The sequence below is a fragment of the Cetorhinus maximus genome, chromosome 31 (genome assembly GCF_964194155.1).
Source record: "Cetorhinus maximus chromosome 31, sCetMax3.hap1.1, whole genome shotgun sequence".
Taxonomy (NCBI): domain Eukaryota; kingdom Metazoa; phylum Chordata; class Chondrichthyes; order Lamniformes; family Cetorhinidae; genus Cetorhinus; species Cetorhinus maximus.
This window is the reverse complement of record NC_135909.1, coordinates 10,779,437-10,799,760: the sequence shown is the minus strand read 5'-3', so window position 1 is coordinate 10,799,760 and position 20,324 is coordinate 10,779,437. Positions and strand designations below refer to the sequence as shown.

The 20,324-nt window shown below is 43.4% G+C and overlaps 3 non-coding genes across 3 annotated transcripts; 1 reads left to right on the top strand and 2 right to left on the bottom strand.

The window, feature by feature from the left end:
- Nucleotides 1-6,050: 6,050 nt before the first annotated feature.
- On the top strand, nucleotides 6,051-6,122 carry trnag-ucc (transfer RNA glycine (anticodon UCC)). The gene has a single exon. It is a non-coding gene; the product is annotated as a tRNA-Gly (tRNA).
- Nucleotides 6,123-19,530: 13,408 nt separating this feature from the next.
- On the bottom strand, nucleotides 19,531-19,612 carry trnas-gcu (transfer RNA serine (anticodon GCU)). Its single transcript has one exon. It is a non-coding gene; the product is annotated as a tRNA-Ser (tRNA).
- A 622-nt stretch (nucleotides 19,613-20,234) lies between these two features.
- On the bottom strand, nucleotides 20,235-20,324 carry trnap-ugg (transfer RNA proline (anticodon UGG)). The gene is given in 2 exon segments: nucleotides 20,235-20,270; nucleotides 20,289-20,324. It is a non-coding gene; the product is annotated as a tRNA-Pro (tRNA).

Genomic DNA, 20,324 nt, shown 5'->3' with positions numbered 1-20,324 from the left:
CTCCTTCAAAGAACTCCAATAAATTGGTTGGACATGATTTCCCTTTCACAAAGCCATGTTGACCCTTGAATTTTTCTAAGTGCCCTGCTATAACTTCCTTAATAGCTTCTAAAATGTTCCCTGTGACAGATGTTAGGCTAACTGGCCTATAGTCTTCAGCTTTCTGTTTCCCTCCCTTTTTGAATGAAGGAGTTATGTTTGCTATTTTCAAATCTAATGGAACCTTCCCTGAATCCAAGGAATTTTGGGAAATTAAAACCAGTGCATCAACAATCTCACTAACCACTTCTTTCTCGACCTTAGGTTGAAGCACATCTGGACCTGGGGATTTGTCAGCCCGCAGCCCCAACTATTTGCTCAATACCACTTCCCTGGTGACTGGAATTTTCCCCGAGTTCCTCCGTCCCTTCCATTTCCTGATTTACAGCTATTTCTGGGATGTTACTTGTGTCCTCTACAGTGAAGAATGAAGCAAAATACCTGTTTAATTCATCCACCCTTTCCCTACTTTCCATTATCGATTCCCCTGAATCTAGTACATGTGGGCACCATGTCAGCATAAGGGGTTGATCATTTTGGACTGAAATTTGGAGAAATTCTGCACTCTCGGCGTGTGAATATTAATACTTATCTGTCCTAGTGAAATATGGATGCTTCATCCTTGAATATATTTAAGGATGACGCAGACAGGTTATTCAGTGAATCAATGGATATGGGGTGTAGGCAGGAAAATCTAGTTAGGCAGAAGGTTAGGCCTCTGACCTTATTTTGTTTGCGATGATATTGCCCCTGAGTGAGTGATTTATTTGGTGTATTTCAGTCTTTGGTATGATGTATGAGTGGTTCGGGTTCTGCAAGTCAGCCTCTGGTACTCTATCTGAGTGTGAATATCCTTTTATTTATCTTTTAGTCTCCCACTCTGAATAAGAGTGAGTGATTTTTTTTTTCCATCAGTATCTGTTACTGACTGTCAGCTTGAGATTCATTCAACATCTGCCAGTGTTTTATATTCCATGTCAATGTGGAACTAATTGTGTTTTTCAGTGTGAGTAGTTGCAATTAATTCTGCATCTGTCAGTATCTGGAACTGAACAGGGCTATGGGATTCATTCTGTATCTTACAATCTCTGTTAATGAATGTCAGTAACATTCATTTTGTGTGCATTATTTTCCGGTACTGGAATTGATGGCGGGATTTAATATTTAACTGTTATTCCCTGGTACTGCATGTGAATTTGTGTCACATCCTGTATCAGTCACTATCATTGTGTGTGTCTGTATGTGCGTGCAGGGTTCATTCTGTATTTGTCAAAATCTGGTACTGAATGGGAATTTGGAATAATATATTTTAATATATGTCTACATCTGGGGCTGAGAGTTACTGTGGGATTAATTGTAAATCACTCGGTTACTGGAACTGTGTATGTAAGTGGGATTCATCCTCTATCTATGTGACTAGGGAGCTGTATGTGAGGGTACTTTTCTTCCATATCTGTATTTAATAGGTATCTCAAGAGTGTTCGGCAAAACCATTTATTTCACATTGTAGACTGTAGTTCAGGGTTAACCTGATTATTGTGATTGGTTCTAAGATCACACATAAGCCAAATTGAGTGAGGATTGGGATGAGAGGTTTCCTTCCTGACAGGGGTTAAGCTGTGAATCATTTACAACACCATGCCTGAGATAACTATTGAGTACAGATCCAGAATTAATCCCAGAGTCATAAGCAACGTCAAAGATTGAGAACAATAAAAGAAACCCCACATTCACACACATAACTGGACATGGTGAACTACTGGACAAACCCTATACGTTACCAGGCACGGACAAACTGCCCAATACACAGACAGCACCAGAGACAGATAAATGCAGAATGAATCCCACATCTCACACAGTATAACTGACCAGTAGATACAGAATGAATTTCAAACAGCCTGAGATGTAGAAATAGAGAATGAATCAGACTTTCACACAGGAGCACAGACTTACAGACACAGAGGAATCATGAGCACATGCTCAGAATCAAAGTCTGATAGAGACAGAATGAATCCCACAGTCAGTAATGAAAATGCAAATAGCAGAAGATGGTTTCAATCCATCGAGCTCTGGTTATGGGCCCAGCATGCTTCCGCTGAGCCACTCTGCCAGATGGGGAGGTGGTGGCACAGTGTTATTATCACTGGACTAGTATTCCAGAGGGACCCGGCTTCGAATCCCACCATGGCAATGGTGAAATTTGGAATCAAAAGTCTGTTGATGATCACAAAACCATTGTCTGTGGAGAAAGAAACAGAGTTAACGTTTTGAATCTGTATGACCCTTCTTCAGAGCTAAAGAGCAGTAGAAATGTGATGACATTTATACTGTTTAAGGGGGCGGAGCAGGTGAAGCTGGAAAGAAGGTCAGTGATGGGTGGGGGCGAACGAGAGATTGACAAAGATGTCATGGACGATAAGACTCTGAAGAAGGGTCATACAGACTAGAAATGTTAACTCTGTTTCTCTCTCCACAGATGCTGTTAGGCCTGCTGAGTTTTTCCAGCATTTTCTGTTTTTATGTCAGATTTCCAGCATCAGCAGTATTTTGCTTTTATCTTAGTGTTTAATTCACTGCCACTTCTCTTCCAGGAATGCCCACCTTGAAAAAGGACTACTCTTCTGTCCGACAGGATTTCCATTTGTCTCTTTCGTCCTGTTCACCTTCATGGCTTTCCATATCCCTCCTGGTGTTTGACAAGGTGTTTACCAAAACTCGCTTCCACAGCCATGTTTCCTTCCTCAGCAACTGTCTCCGTCTCCAACTTACCCCACATGGATTCCAACTAAAGCTCCATCCCTCATGTTTCGAATCCTCCCAGCATTACAGGTATCTTCAGGACTTAAAACATTCCTCGGGCTGCTGTTCTTACCGCATCCTGAGATCCACACCCAGTGCCATGTGCCGCCATATGAACACACTCGACCTCTCCCTCCAGCAACACTGACTCATCCTACCTCAAATCTGTCCTTGTCCCCGGTTTCATTTTATTCTTCATCTCATCCGACGCCTTAATAAGAAACTTTTCCTTTCAGGTGTTAAGGAACGCAAGCTCCAACAACCTATTGATACCAACGCCCATCCAGGACCCTCCATCCCTTCCCATCCCTCTGACCCCATCCCGCCTTCTAATCCCAGCCCTTGCCGTATATTCACTGCACCCTCTGACCTTCCCCTCTCTGATGCTGAATGTTCTGTACTCAGCAAAGGACTCAGTTTCATACCCTTACGCCCTCACCTCAATGAATGTTGGGCTCGGCACGATGCTGAACTCTTCTTCCGCCGCCTTCATCTCCGTGCTCACTTCTTTGGGCAGGAGTCCTCCCTCCGTTCACCGAATCCTTTCACCCACCTCCAGGATTCTCCCTCCACCTGGACACCTCCCTCTGGCCTCTCACCTGCTCTTGATCTTTTCATTGAGAACTGTCAGCGTGACATCGGCCGTCTCAATTTCTCTGTTCCTCTCACCCACTCTAACCTGTCACCTTCTGAACTTGCTGCACTCCGTTCTCTTAGGTCCAACCCTGACTTTGTTATCAAACCTGCCAACAAGAGCAGTGCTGCTGTTGTCTGGCGTGCTGACCTCTACCTCGCCTGTCTATTTATGGGCTGTGTGGAACATTCCTTGTTCCAGTGCTACTCAGGCCCCCTCCCACAACTCTTCTCCACATCGATGACTGTTTCGGTGCCGCTTCATGGCCTCATCTGGATCTGGAAAAATTTATCAATTTTGCTTCCAATTTCAGCGCCTCTATCACCTTCACATGGTCCATCACCAACACTTCCCTTCCCTTCCTTGACCTCTCTGTCCCCATTTCTGGTAATAGACTGTCCACCAATATTCATTACAAGCCCACTGACCACTACAGCTCCTCACACTCTGCTTCCTGTAAGGACACCATCCCATTCTCTCAGTTCCTTCAACTCTGTCCCATCTGTTCAGATGATGCCACCTTCTAAAACACCGCTTCTGACACATCTTCCTTCTTCCATAACCGAGCTTTCCCACCCACTGTGATTGACAGGGCCCCTCAACCGTGTCTGACCCAACTCCCCCAGCTTCTGACCTCATACCTTCCCCTCCCCCCCCAGAACTATGATAGGACCCTCCTTGTCCGCACTTCTCACCCAACCAGCCTCCGCATTCATGGGATTATCCACTGCTATTTCCCGCAACTCCATCATGATGCCACCACCAAACATATCTTCCCCTGACCACCCCCCCCCGCCCCTGTCAGCATTCCATAGGGACTGTTCCCTCATGGACACCCTGATCTTCTGCTCCATCATTCCCAACAACTCATCCCCTTCCCATGGCCACCTTCCCATGCAATCGTAGAAGGTTCAGCACCTGCCCCTTTTCCTCCTCCCTCCTCACCGTCCAAGGGCCCAAACACTCCTTTCAGGTGTAGCAGAGCTTCACTTGCACCTCCTTCAATTTGGTCTACTGCATTCGCTGCTCCCAATGCGGCCTCCTCTACACTGGAGAGACCAAACGCAGACTGGATGACGGCTTTGTGAAACACCTTCAGTCGGTCTGCAGGCATGACCCAGATGTTCCTGTCGCCTGCCATTCGAACACACCATCCTGCTCTCATGCCCACATATCCATCCTTGACCTGCAACGTTCCAGTGAAGCCCAACGCAAACTGGAGGAACAGCACCTCATCTTCCGATTAGGCACCTAACAGCCTTCCGGACTTAACATTGAGTTCAACAACTTCAGACCAGGAACTCTCTCCTCTATCTTCACCCCTCTTTCAATCCCCATTTTATTTTAAATTATTTTTTATCCACTTATCCTCATTTTTATTCATTGTTTTATTCCCTTTTTATCGCATTATCATTCCTTTTTCCCCAACCACTGCCCCCTTCCCCAAAAGGGCCATCTGTTACTTGTTCCATGTTGTTCTTTCACAGTGCTTACCCTTGTTCTGCTATTAACACATTCTGCTTTCTTAGCTTTACGCCACTATCAGCACCTCCTTTAGCCCTTACCACCACCATTAACGCTCCCTTTGCCTTTTTTGTCCAGTCCATTTTTGTCAATTTCTCCTTAGCCGCCACCTATCGCTGACCTTCTCTCCAGCTTCACCTGCTCCACCCCTTAAACAGTATCAATGTCATCACATTTGTACCTCTCTTTAGCTCTGAAGGAGGGTCATACAGACTCGAAACATTAACTCTGTTTCTCTCTCCACAGATGCTGACAGACCTGCTGAGTTTTTCCAGCATTTTCTGTTTTTATTTTGGATTTCCAACATCCGCAGTATTTTTCTTTTAACAAAACCATTGGCGATTGTCGTCAAAATCCACCCATCACTAATGTCCTTTACCTGGTCTGGCCGACATTTGACTCCAGACCCCAGAGCCACAGCCCATTTAAATGCTCGATTAACAAGGGCAATTAGGGATGGACAACGTTGTGGGCAAAATCAGGGACTGAGAGTACACAATGTATCTAACACTCACACAGATTCCCACAGCCTGACAGTGACAGAATTAAACCCATTCTCACATTCAGCACCAAAGACTAACAGATGCAGAATATGTTACAAAGAGTCCCAGATATTGAGAGTGACTCCCATATTCCCATTCAACACCAGAAACTGACAGATCCAGACTGAGTTCCACACTCAACATGAGCATCCCACACTCACACGCAGTATCAGAAAGTGAGTGAACTTCATCATCCCTTCCAGTGGAGCCGTTGTAGTTGGTCACTATCTTTGTCTGTTTCACGGCCCGTTCCCCGGGCAGCAACAGACCTTTTCCTGTCTCGATGTGTCCACAGAAAGAGTAGGAGCCAATTTATTGTGGACTGGTGCCCTCTGCTGGCTGCACGTGAGACGTGCAAAGAGGTAACTTATTTGGGGACATTTTAAATGTGTGTAAAACAACATAAACATGGTGAGAGTTATTGCAAAACAGTTTATCAATCAGATACAAGATGCCAAAGATATAGTGTTTTTCGCGGTATTATAAATGCTGACTGTAATTTAAAGAAGTGTGCGATGGTGGTATAGTGGTGAGCATAGCTGCCTTCCAAGCAGTTGACCCGGGTTCGATTCCCGGCCATCGCAGTAGTGATTTATTTTCAGCCTTATCCGTGGTCAGACCACAATTCCGGGCCCACGGAATTCATCTCTGTGGTTTCCAGAATGAGATAAAGAACAACAGAAAGTGTGGGAAGATATCCAACAAGAAAATAATGGACTAACGAAACAAAGTAGATCTAACATTTTCATCACTCACGTTTTTGGATCGTAAAACTGGGGCCTTGGGTGGAAAGACGCCTCACCTCCTCCCTCTCGCATATTTCCGATATATGGATGATACGTTTGCTATATTTAAATCCGCAGCTGCATGTAACAATTTCCTTACATGTCTTTATGGGCTCCATCCTGCGCTCAAATTCACCTATGAAATGGAGCAGTCAAAATAACTCCCCTCCCTTAACACACTAGTTGTGAAATCTTCCAGAGGATTCTCTACCAGGTTTACCGCAAGCCGACCTTCACCGCTCTGTAAGATTGGTCTTATCGGCAACCTTGTAAATAGTTCCCGAGCCATTTGCTCACCGTGCAAGCTTGATGCTGAAATCGGGCTCATCAAAGGCATCCTGCAGGGTAATGGCTACCCTGATCAGATCATTTCGCGCTGTGTATCACACAAGCTCATGACCGGGCCTAAGACCGTCACTTTCCACCCTGAAGTATATTCTCTATCAGTATAAATTGTTGTCTTCCCCTTATATTGGTTTTCTTGGGAGTGTCCTGTTGAGTGCAGAAGGAAAACCTTTGACATGTCTCTTTTTTCAGCCATTCTCAATACATTGGCGCTAATGTTCAATTTGAAAACCTGTTTCAGCTCTGCCAGTTTGGCTCAGTCAATCTCCGGCCCATTTTCTCATTGAATTTGAAAGTTGGTGAAATAGGCTGCTCTCTGACTGGTTACGAAAGCCACCCAATGAGATTCCGAACACTTTGACCATTCAGAAGTGACCGACTGCATTCCCCAGAAGATAGGGGAAGGGTAAGTGCGGGAGGAATTCTTCATTCGTGGTGTAAGTGTGTGTAAGATTGTAGAAAGACCGGCGGTAGAGCCCAGGACAAAGCCAAAGCCAAGTCTCGCTCCTCCCGGGCTGGACTGCAGCTCCCCGCGGGACGTGTTCACAGGCTCCTGAGAAAGAGCAGCTATGCTGAGCGTGTGGCTGCTGGAGCGCTCCGCTCTTCCGATTGTAACATTCTCGGCCGCTTTCAGGGGAGAGGATCAGAAATCAGCCGTTTCTCTCTGTCCCGGCGAAGCCTGTGTGAAGGAGTCGGTTGGTAACCTATGTTATTGCGTTTCCAGTGAGCTGAGATTGGTTGTTTTAAATCGCTGCTTTGTTACTGCCAGTTACAGATAAGAGATTGACACATTTAATCTGTTCCTAAAATAGCGCCAGGATTCTGAGACGCAAAATGCAATATTACAGCTCCTAAAGTGTGAGACTAAAATTGCCTGGAAATTAAGCCGTTCGGCTATTATCTTTTTTGCCCTCTATTTGGCGGGCTTTTCGAGTTTGAAAATATAAGCCAATCGGCACTTCCAATTCCTGGTACCTGGCTCTCCGATTGGTTGAAGATTTAGATTGAGAATGGACTGACCAATCAGAGCTTGAGCCTGACTAAAGTTTCTCAAACCTTTCACAATGATTATTTATAGAGGTCAAACTGATGGAATCTGTATCTTCTACCCCACTTGTACGTGAGTCCTAAAATATACTTTTTTTCCAACAGGCAAATAATTGAAGGAACCAGAATAAATATGGTGTTTCCTCCAGCCAAGCTAGAATGAAGATTCCCGCCAGTTCCTCCCACACATTCCGTACATTATCACTGACAGAGCACAGAGACACAGACAGGTCATCAATTTCACAGTCTCAGACAGCAGAAGTAGTTCCAGAGTCACACTTTCCATCCATCAATCAACAGTGCAGGAGAGATAGACGTTGTTCCAATGTTACCTCGACTCAGCACCACAGACGGGTAGTCCAAATTCTCACCCACGATCCAATTTTTAGCAGGTCAATCCCACAATATTACAGCCTCAGTTACAAACTAAATGTCAAATAAAACTGATGCATGTTCCCAGTTTCAAGTTTACAGGCTTAACCTTGATAGTGTACACTGAGATTCATGTTATGCAGCAGTCCAATATTTGCACACATCATTAGTTTATAAATTGCAGTATTAATTCCCACATTGTGTCCTGACACATACATTAGATGCAAATCCAAATCTCAATTAAATTATCAGTTTGAGATATTCTGAAAGCGAGTATACCCTGAGATACAAACTCAGACTCTAGTTAAAACTCACCCTGATTACGAAACTGAGATACAATATTAATTTGATGAGTATGGATTGAGCTATAAACTACATGCTAATTCTAAATCCTCACACAGTGTCAAATTAAAGATACTTTACCAGTTCAGGACTGAGCTCCATTTTGCATTTGTGTGGAAATTCTGACTCAGAATCAGACTGAATGCCACATATCAAATCGTTTCGTACAAGCTGGAGTTACACTTTGCGGACCAATCCAAGATCAGATTGAAGGATACATTATCTTTCACAATTGTGTTCACAGTGACAGAGATTTAATACCCATCCAAAGCTGACACACATTGTTTGCTTTAAACCTACCATTTCAGTGGCCTGTTGTTCTGCTGGAAATGTATGTGGAATGAATCCAAACTTATAATTAGTCCCAGAGACTGAAGGTTATCTAATGAATCCCACACTCACACAGAAGCAGAGAATAATTCTCAAGCACATTTTCAGTGTCAGATGCTGAAAGATACAGGCTGTTCACTGCACTCACTCACAATAGCTGAATCTGAGTGATATTAAAAAAAAGACACACCAATTGTACCACTGAGAGATTTAGAAAGAGTCCAAGCATCACACCGAGTAACAGATGCAGACAGATACAAATGGAATACCACACACTAACACACACACAATAAACTCCACTTTCACATACAATACCGATGATTGAAAAACACCAATTGAATCTCACAATTTTTAATAATACCAAAGTTTGACAGACATAAAATTAGTCCCACTGACAGATACAGAATGAATCTCATGCACACAAACACAACCAAGTGATGAAATAAACGTATGATTCCCACACTTACTTTACAATATCACAGATACAGAGTGCCGTTGACAGATCTGTATTGAATCCTACGCTCACACACGTTACGAGAGTCCGACATGTATGTAACAGATACAGAGTGGATACTACACTCAAAATCCTGACTTGGAAATATATCGCTGTTCCTTCAATGTCGCTGGGTCAAAATCCTGGAACTCCCTTCCGAATAGTACTGAGGATGTAACTACACCACATGCACTGCAGTGGTTCAAGAAGGTAGCTCACCTCACCTTCTCAAGGGCAATTAAGGATGGACAATAACTGCTGGCCTAGCCAGCGAAGCCAACATCCCACGAATGAATAAAAAAAGGGCACCAAAGACTTCAGATTCAGAATGATTTCCATGTTCACATACAGAAGTACTGACTGATAGAGTTAAACACACACACACACAGAAGAGTGAGAGATTCAGAATGAGTCCCAAACTCATTTGCACTACCAGAAAGTGACTGAGAACAAAACACTTGCACACCTGCAGTTCTACTGGCAGGCTCAAAAAGTGTCCAGACCCTCATACAATACCAGAAAATGCAATATGCAGTCTCAATATGACACAGGTATATTGTACCAGAGAATGAGAGACACAGAATGACTCCAACACTCATTTTAGATAGAGCAAAATCCTTCCACACATACAGTTCCACTGACAGTTTCACAATGTAACCCACCTCTCTCAGTATCAGAAAATACTGATACAGATAGGAATGGAATCTAACACAAATATACTGTCCAAGAGAGTGACTGTCAGAATAAATCCAAACACATTGGCAGTTCCACTGACAATGTCTCCACATACAGTAACCAAGACTGACAGGTTCAGAATGTCTCTCAGTTTCACACAGTACCAGTGAGTGACATAGATATTGAATCCCACGTTCACAAAATGGGCCAGAAAAGGGCAGTGAAGAATGTATCTCACTCTCAAATACAAAACAACGGTCGGATGGTTTCAGCACAACATTATAACTTCTGCTTGGTATAACAAAGTATTATGAAATGTCACCTCCACCGTTAGTAATTCCAAATACCTCCCTTCGCCGTCCAATAAAATGTGAACGCTTCTTGTCTGTTCTGTCGCTCCCTGAGTGTGCTGAGATCTACTGGCCAGACCTGAGAAGTGCACCAGATCGGAACCATTTTAAAAATTCAATGGATATGAGATTCGCTGGCTCGGCCATCATATTTATACAACCGGGAACACGTTTGTACTGCAAGGAAGCATTTTACACAACAACAAAGAACATTTCTCAACACCAGAGAGCACAATTCCACAGCAGGAAATATATTCTAAACATGTGAAACACTTTAACACCATAATGGAACAGTTGACATTAAAGACCAAGCAGCAGAGTGGCGCAGCGGAAGCGTGCTGGGCCCATAACTCAGAGGTCGATGGATCGAAACCATCCTCTACTATTTACATTCTCATTAATGCCAAAAGGGAGTATTTTCTGTTGCCCACAACCATGTCTGTTATTTGCAACAGTTTCTTGCTTCCAGTGCAAAAATTCAGTCTTCAACAAATCTCTAACATCTAACAAAGCTCTAAATCTCACAGATGGATACAAGCTGTAAATGCTGCAAACACATCCCAGCCAATGCTTTCCCCTTTCCCTCAAGCCCATTCCTCCCAAAGAACTGGCACAGGCGCAATGTCCTGTGTGGCCGCCTCCTCTTCACTATCACTGTATGATTATCTGAATAGAAAAAACCATCCTCTTAGATGGAAACAATATCGTGAAGGTCATATATTTTAAAGTTAATTCACGGGATGTTGGCTTCGCTGACTGGGCCTGAATTTTTTGCCCATCCCGAGTTGCCCTTGAGAAGGTGGTGGTGGGCTGATTTCTTGAACCGCTGCTTTCCGTGCGGTGTAGGTACACCCACAGTACTGTTAGGAAGTAAGTTCCAGGATTTTGACCCAGTGACAGTGAAGGAACGGCGACATATTTACAAGTCAGGATGATGAGTGACTCGGAGGGGAACTTAGCCGCAGCTTTTCCGATCTATAGGACACCCTGCAGTAATTCGTCATTTTTATTTGAACAGCAGCGTCCTCCCTGTGACATGAGCCATCGAGAAGTGCAAAACTATCAGCATAGCGGAGACAGCATCGCACCAAATACACAGTTCATCATTATCTGGACAGAAATTGTCATTCCTTCTTAAGCACTGGTTTAATTTATGAAATTCCGTCCCCATTATTAATAATATTAACCGTAATAATCATAAAAGTTTCATTCCTTCGGGTTTGCATTAGGTACAGATTACACTAAATTATTATTACTTGAGTGCCTCTGATTGTTTCCTGTCTTGTTTTACCTGTTAATAGCTGATGGGAATTTAACGTGCTCAGTTTACCACTCATTCCGTCCTTATTGGCCTTACTTGAGGTGATAACTAGCATGTATGTGACCTTTCTGCTCGAACTGAATGTCTGTCTCTAACATATTGCGGTCACTCATTGCCAGATGCTCATTCACTATCATAATGTTAAGTCATTCTAAATTCCAGTCAGTCTAGATCCATCCTGATCAACCCTTCCTCGTTAGAAAACCCCCTGAGTCGAGGGAATATCCCAGTCACCTTTCTCGGGAACTGTCTTCATGGAAGTAATGTCCATCCTTCAGTAATCAGACCAGATCAGCACCCATTATTCTAGGTGTGGTCTCGCCAATGCCCTGTACAGTTGCAGCTTTTCTATTCCAGTCCCCTTGCAATTAAGACCAACATTCCGCATGCCCTCCCAAGTATTTGATGCACCTGCATGCTAACTTTTTTAAAATGATTCTTATACAGCGGCACCCATATCCATCTGTACTGCAGCATTCTGCAATGTCATCTAAACATTTTTTGTAATTCTTGTACAAGGATCCCTCTGTACCACAGGATTCTGCAGTCTCTCTCCATCTCAGTAATATTCCTCTCTCCTATGCTTCTTGCTGAAGTGGGCAACCTGACATTTTACTACATTGTACTACATCTGCTATTTTATCCCCATTCACTTAAACATTTACATATCTATGCAGACTCTCTGTATCCACCTTACAACTTGCTTTTATTCCTATCTTTGCATCGTCAACAAATTTTGCTACAATACAGTGGGTACCATCATCCAAAACATTAACATCGATCGTAAATAGTAGAGGCCCAACACTTCACTCTGCATCTGTCCACTAGTTATAGTTTGCCGAGCTCAAAATGACCCATTTATCCTGACTCTCTGTTTCCTGTCATATTCTCAATCCATGCTAATATATGAACCCTAACAACATATACCCTTTTCTTGTGTAGTGATATTTTATGTGGCACCTTACAGAATGTCTTTTGGAACACAACTGGCTCCCCTTTATCATCCCTGCTGCTTACATTCTGAAGGAACTCTAAAACAATAATCTAACAAGATTTCCCTGTCTATATCCCTTCTTAGACACTTTGAATTACCCTCACTATTTGCCTTCCCACCTAGTTTTGTGTCATCCGCAAACTTGGCGATAGTACATTCATTTCCATATATATATATATGTATATATAATTAATATGTAATTAATATATTATATATTGCCTGGCACCTGTGTGGCATGAATGTTTCTTCCACTTGTCTGCTCAGCTTGGCTATTGTCCAGGTCTTGCTGAATTTGGCCATGAACTGCTTCAGTCTCCAAGGAGTCGTGAATGGTGCTGAACCTTGTGCAATCATCAGGTTTATGACCTTATTTTGGAAGGATGGTCATTGATGAAGCAGCCGAAGATTGTTGGGCCGAGGACACTACCCTGAGGAACTCCTGCAATGATGTCCTGGAGCTGAGATGATTGACCTCCAGCAACGACAAACATCTTCCTCTGTGGTAGGTATGACTCCAAGCAGCAGAGAGTTTTCCCCATGATTCCCATTGACTCCAGTTATCACACTGGCACTTACTGTTATACTTACCCTGATTGATTTTTTTTTTTTAAATTCTCATCGCCTCGTTTCAATCAATGTCCTAATTTAGAAAGAGAAAAACAGAGAAATTGGCACAAACTAACCAGTTACCTCCTTTCCTGTGATATCAAGCATTGAATATTTTGAACATGGCCGGTTTGCTCCAGCCCCTTCCTCTCAGCTCTTTATCCCCCGCCACTCTCACTCTTCTCTCCTTCTCTCTCCCTCGCGGCTGCTCTCAGGCAGCTCTGCCGCTGTTCTTTCTCCACCCTCCAGTTTCACTTAGCTTTCACTCTCGGCTCCTCCGGCACAGTCCCAAGTTTCTGACTGTTTAGGAAATTCTCGGATCTTTATTTAGTTCAAGGTGGATGACCTCACTCTTCCCAATGTTGACCACCACCGGCCAAAGTTTTATTCTCTCACTGAATCTGTCAATGATCCTTTGAAACTTGCTGCTCCCACATACGCTACTAAACATGTCACCTATCCTAGTGTTATCAGCAAACTAGAATGTAGGCTGGAAGTTATTAAAATTTACAAGAAAACAGAAAATGCTGTAAAAACTCAGCAGCCCTGGCAGCATCTGTGCAGAGAGAAACAGAGTTAACATTTGAGTCCGTATGATCCTTCTTCAGAGTCATGAGCTCTCCACTACTTTACCCTTTTTGTCCCTTATTCAATTTTGTATCCATGCTGTCGTTGGCCCTTTAATCCCAGCTGCTGGAATTTTACCAACAGGTTCATTATGTGGGACTTTTTCAAATCCCTTTGGAAGTCCAGACACACATCATCATCCTGGCTCCTCTGGACAATGTTCTCTGACACGTCATCAAAGAACTTTATTAAGTATTTCAGTGCTGATTTTCTGTTAACCAATCTGTGCTGGTTATCATTTATCAACTCATGTTCTACCGAGTGACAATTAACTTTGTTCTGGATTATTGTCTTTAAACGTTTCCCCACCACCAGCATGAGACTAACTGCTCTGTAGTTACTGGGTTTATCCCTCTCCATTTTAAACACGGATGTAACATCAACAACCTGCAGTCGTCTGGCTTCACTCCCATATCCAAGGAGGATTGAAATATTGTGGCTCGAGTCTCCGCTATTTCCACCCTTCATTCCCTCAGTAATCCAAGGTGTATCCAATGCGGATCGAGCAGCTTTTCTACTGTGAGCGGTGCCAGCCTTGTGATAGCTTCCACTTCATCTATTTTCATCCTATCCAATTTCCCCACCAATGACATTAGCAGCATCCACTTGTTTTGTGATGACAGGTTTAGTGCAAAGTTTACGAGGCGAATACCAGGGATGGGCCGGTTGTCTTATGAGGTGAGATTGAACAGGTTAGGCTTGTATCACCTGGAGTTCAGGAGAGTAAGAGGCAACTAGATTCAAACCTTTAAGATCCTGAGGGTCTTGTCAGGGTGGAGGTGGAGAGCACGTTTCCTCTTGTAGCAAAATCTGGAACAAGGGGTCGCTCATTTCAGACAGAATTTCTTTTCTATCCGAGGGTCGAGCGTCTTTGGAGCTCTCTTCCTCAAAAGCTGGTGGAAGCAGAGACTTTGAATATTTTAAAGGCAGAGCTAGATAGATTCTTGATTAACAAGGGGGTGGGGGGTGAATGGTTATTGGGGGTAGGCAGGAATGTGAGGTTGAGGTTACAATCAGATCAGGCAGGGGCTTATTGAACGGCGGAGCAGGCTCGAGGGGCTGAGTGGCCTACTCCTGCTGCTAATTAGTTTGTTTGTATGTTCTCATTTAGTACGTCAGCCATGCCCTCTCCCCGCACAGGATCTCCAAATCCGCCCCCCCTTTCAGTGACTGCCCTTACGCTGGTAAAAAATCTTCAGTGTTTTCGGTTGTTACCTGCAAATCTTTTCTTATACGCTCTCTCTTCTGATCTAATTTCCTTTTTCCATCTCTCCTCTGCACTTTCTGTATTCTGCTTAGTTCGCTAATGTATTATGAATCTGACTATTATCATCAGACTTATTTGGAATTCCCACAGAGCACAGGATGTGTAGGCAACAGCTCTCAGCTGTCCCAACATTTCACTGAAATGAGTTGTCTATTTAAGTAAAGTTCTCGTTATTTAGAGTGTTCCACTCCTTCCCTCTTGTACTTTTGCTGCAGTATCTGGGTTAAAATTACACAGCAGCTCCTTCCCCCTCTGCACTTAACCCTCACTTGCAAAAAATTGAAATTTTTAAGTCTTCACTCTGAAATTTACTCTCTCTGTGTTTGAGCTCACAGGTCACTTGAGTTCTTGTTTGTAATTTAATTGTTCCACATAATTTACCTGAAAGTAAGGTTTGATTTTGAATATCAATTCATTTGCACTGTAATTCCAGTTTAATTGAATTCAAAATATCAACAAACTAGAAGTTTGCTCCTAGTTTCTATGTTTTCAAGGTAAAATCTAGAGGTGACTTATTTGTTCTGCAATAACGTGCCTGCTCAACTCAGGTCAATAAATCCTGTTCTAAACAGAACGCTTTATCCAGACAATACATCTACTTGATGAGCTGATGGTGCACGGAGCACTCAGCTTTTACTCACTGATCTTCACAAGAGTTGATTGAGTTTTGATGTTGACTTGTTCGCTGGTGTCGATTTACTCAGACTCTTCACCTGATTTCTGTGCTGTCCAATGAAGCTTTCTCAGCAGAGTTCTCAATAATAACTTGACTTTTCCTCATAGGATTTCAATCTTGATGGTTTTTGAACTATTTTATCAAATGATTTAGTTTTGTAAATGTCACAGTCGCTCTCATGATCAGGCAGAAAGTTTAACTGCTGCGTTTTCAAGCAGCCGACAGCTTTATTTGAGATGTCATTGATACAGGATTTAGAGTTCGAATCCAGTCACAAAATTTTCCAATGAATCTCAAGGTTCGCTCGAGGAACAGCGCCTCATCCTTCAATGAGGAACTTTACACCCTTCCAGTGTGAACATTCAGCTCAACTATATCGCTCTGTAAAAACTGCCAACATTCTGATTCCCTTCTGTTCGCAGATGTGGGTTTGAGCCTCGGTTTCACTGAGATGTTCTGAATTGATCTTTTCCTTGACGTCACAAAGTGCTTTATAATTCAACACGTCTGTACATTACAGGGGCTGATGGAAGATCCAATCAGTGAGATGCGCATTCACCCTTTTTAAAACATTATTTCAGGGGGTGTGAGCGTCGCTCGCAAGGCCAGTCTTTGTTACACATCCCAAACTGCCCATGAACTCAGTGGCTTTTTCAGCAGGCAGTTAGGAATCAAACTCATATGTAGGCCAGGCCATGGAAGACATCAGTGAACCAGCACTGAGACTAGCGTTAAATTGCAGGTTTTAATTATTGAGTTTAATTTCCATCAGCAACTATGGTGGGAAATGAACCCAAGTCCCCGGAATATTTCCACTGCTCCTATGTTTCTCCTTCGAGAGAGATGGAAATATCATGTCGAATGGACTCTTCGGCAACAAATTGCAAATCCTTTTACCTGGGCAGCTGTTGCTCGTGTTATTTGCCAGCTGATATTGCCATCAGTTTTTGGGGATACCCAGTGCAGCTTCTGAGGGGAGGGGAGACTTGCCCTCCTCCAAGGCACATGGGCAGCTCTGTGCCCGCTGGTCCACGTTACTGGAATAAAGCTCGGTTTCACCTTTCTTGATAAAAACATTTGAAAAACCGCTGGTCAACTCAGCTCCCATTAAACTATGCTAACAACCCTCATATGTTCCCAGCTTCTGGTCCATCGATCGGTCATTGGGAATTTAAATTCCTGAAAATCCGTCTGTTGATCCATTGCAATGGTGCTTCTTTTAACATTAACCAGGGGACCGTAATTGGAATCCAATTAATCCATCGTTTCCCTCTTGTTTATTATTATTTCTTTGTGTCTGTGTCTCTCAGTGATTAGGTCGAGAAATGAGCTCGCCTCAGTCATGCGGCGGACGGAGCTCATGAGTATTACAAATATTTACCCTTTCCTTTTAAATTCAGATCCGAATTTATCATTGAAACACAGGAAATGCTGCTTAACCTGCTCTAAGGGCACTTCTATGACTCACTGAAACAACATAATTTGACCTTTCAGTAAGCTCTTTGTGTGCAGCCGTTTCTGGGGATCTTCCTCAGTCACGAATATTTGAATCGGATCTTAGTTTTCTGCATGTTTAGTGAGAAGCCCAATATGTCATCTGCTTTACAGAAGGAGTCGACAGTGACCTGGAGCTAAGTTTCTGAGTGAGCGCCCTGTTACGAGCGGGATGGGAGGAGTGCGCCCTTGGTCTAGTCCCACTACTCCACAGGTCACAACATTGGCTCAAATGTTCATTTCACTCACCAAAATGGCCAATTATTTACCTTCACCAGTGTTCCCGAGAATAAAATAGGTTTAAAAGTGGATTATTTCAATAAACCATAAATTTATTTGTTTATTATAAAAAAAGGTATTTTCGAATAGAAAAATAAAGCTTATGAACATTCAGTATGGATCTGAAATTATGCGAATTAATCTTTCGAGATACCATAAGTCACACACACACACACATACACACACACACACGTTCTCCCTCTCTCACAAACACACACAAACACACATACAGACACGCACTCATAATAGAAAACCATGATATTAAAAAGAGAAATAGGGGAAATTAAAGCAAAATGATGGGGATGTTGAAAATCAGAAACAAAAACAGAAAATGCTGGAGAAAATCAGCTGGTCTAACAGCATCTGTGGGGAGAAATAAATACAAAGTCAACGTTTCGAGTCCTTATGACCCTTCTTTAGAAAGGGGACAATTTTGCCAAACATTAAACGTCAATGGATCAAGGCAAAGGTCAGGGTGTGCAGTCCTTGAGATGGGGTCAGTGTTCCACAGTAACTCCCCCAGCACTGATCTGTGACAACATCAAGCAGTTGGTCCTTCTCTTCTCAAAGGAAAAAAAAGTCCACTTTTTAAAACACAGTCTCCGAGGTATGTTTTCTTTCAGAACCATGAAATCCATGTGACCCTATTTGTACACAGCCCTATCGGGTCGAAATGTTCACAGCCTGATTTCAACATGGAGTTGTAGGCTTGTCTGAAAGAACATTCAGACTGGCAGAGCTGCGGGTGGCTGTGGGGCCGGGTGGGTGGGTTGGTGGTTCCGGGAGGCGAGTGTGGTGGCAGTTGGGGGGATGCACTGAGGGGAGGGACGTGTTGTGGCGGCGGATGTTGGTGAGTTGGGCGGGAGGGTTACAGTTTCATATTACTTGACCATATTTTAGCTGTGTTATAGGAGTTGCAGAAATTCAGCTTTAATTCGACTTAGCAAAGAAGCTCAAGGGGAATTAACGGTCAGGGAAGTTAGGCAGCGCTCACTTCAATAGCTGGTCATCACATGTCTAAGTGGCAGTTTCTCAGGGCAGTAAGAGTTGGAATGGGGTTACTTTTGACAGAAAGTGTTGAAGTGGCATTTTCCTGCGACAAAACTGATAGCCAAGAATGTGCGCGAAATTAACAGAAAGTCCAACCAACTCATCCACACAGTCAAGCTGGTGAAACGAAATGACTGGCGACCTGGCTCTCACCCTGATCACTCGGTTCTCGGACTCCTGTAATGTTCCGATGAAGCTCAAGGTTCGCTCGAAGAACAGCGGCTCATCCTTCAATGAGGAACTTTACAGCCTTCCAGTGTGAACATTCAGCTCAACAATATCGCTCTGTAAAAACTGCCAACATTCTGATTTCCTTCTGTTCGCAGATGTGAGTTTGAGCCTCGGTTTCACTGAGATGTTCTGAATTGATCTTTTTCTTGACGTCACAAAGCGCTTTATTATTCAACACGTCTGTCCATTACAGGGGCTGATGGAAGATCCAATCAGTGAGGTGCGCATTCACCCTTTTAAAACATTATTTCAGGGGATGTGAGCGTCGCTCGCAAGGCCAGTCTTTGTTATACATCTCAAACTGTCCTTGAACTCAGTGGCTTTCTCAGCGGGCAGTTAAGAATCAATCTCATACGTAGGCCAGACCAGGGAAGACATCAGTGAACCACCACTGAGATTAGCGTTTAATTGCAGGTTTTAATTATTGAGTTTAATTTCCATCAGCAACTGTGGTGGGAAATGAACCCAAGTCCCCGGAATATTTCCACTGCTCCAATGTTTCCCCTTAGAAAGAGATGGAAATATCATGTCGAAAGGACTCTAAATCCGATTCCCATGTTATTGTGAACAAAAGTATCGAATCCAAGATCTTACAAGAAAAGTCGAAGCAAGCTGGCCTCATAACCTGGGTTGGAGAATCACATCAGTGATTCCAGGCAGAGCTTCTGCAAAATCATCCCCATAAGGCGAAAACAGTTGATAAAGTAACGACGAAAGTGGGATTCGAACCCACGCGTGCAAAGCACAATGGATTAGCAGTCCATCGCCTTAACCTCTCGGCCACCTCGTCGCAAAATGCTGGTTATTAAACCCCCTTCTATACTTTTTGCATCCATGAACCGTTGAAATAAATGAACCCCTTTGGTACAAGCACTGAATATTCGGCAAGATGTGTAAAGATGTAAACGTAGTTTATGTCATTAAAATAAATGTGCATCACATCAGATCAGGGACTGTTGTAAATCGACTGATGTGAAACACTTCAACCTAATATCCAACATGTTTCTACACAGTGTGAAAATCCAGCGCTGAAAGACCGGAACTTACAAGCATTTGGTAGCAAAAGGAAACCCCTCCCAGCTCACTGCAAGCACCGGAACACAGCTAAAATGTGGTAAATTAAAATGAAACACTGGGGTACCCAGCTCTGCTTGTCCTTTCAGTCAAGATTGAAACTGAGTGCAATCAGCCTCCCTCGTGAATCCACAAATAGACAGTTCCCTCATTTGATGCATTAGAATTAATTCAGAGTCTCATGGCACGGAGAAACGCTCTTTAAACTTGGCATTCATTTATATCAGGTGTGTTGAAGTGATGCATTCCCTGCAATGACTTCCCGGGTGATCAAACCTGGTCCTGATTTCCGGAACTGCCACCACCTCGAGGGCGAAATGAAAAAGCTGCATTAAGATGGGCTCGTCCGGGATTTGAACCCGGGACCTCTCGCATTTTAACTCAACGAAAATCCCAAAGCGAGAATCATGCCCCTAGACCAACGAGCC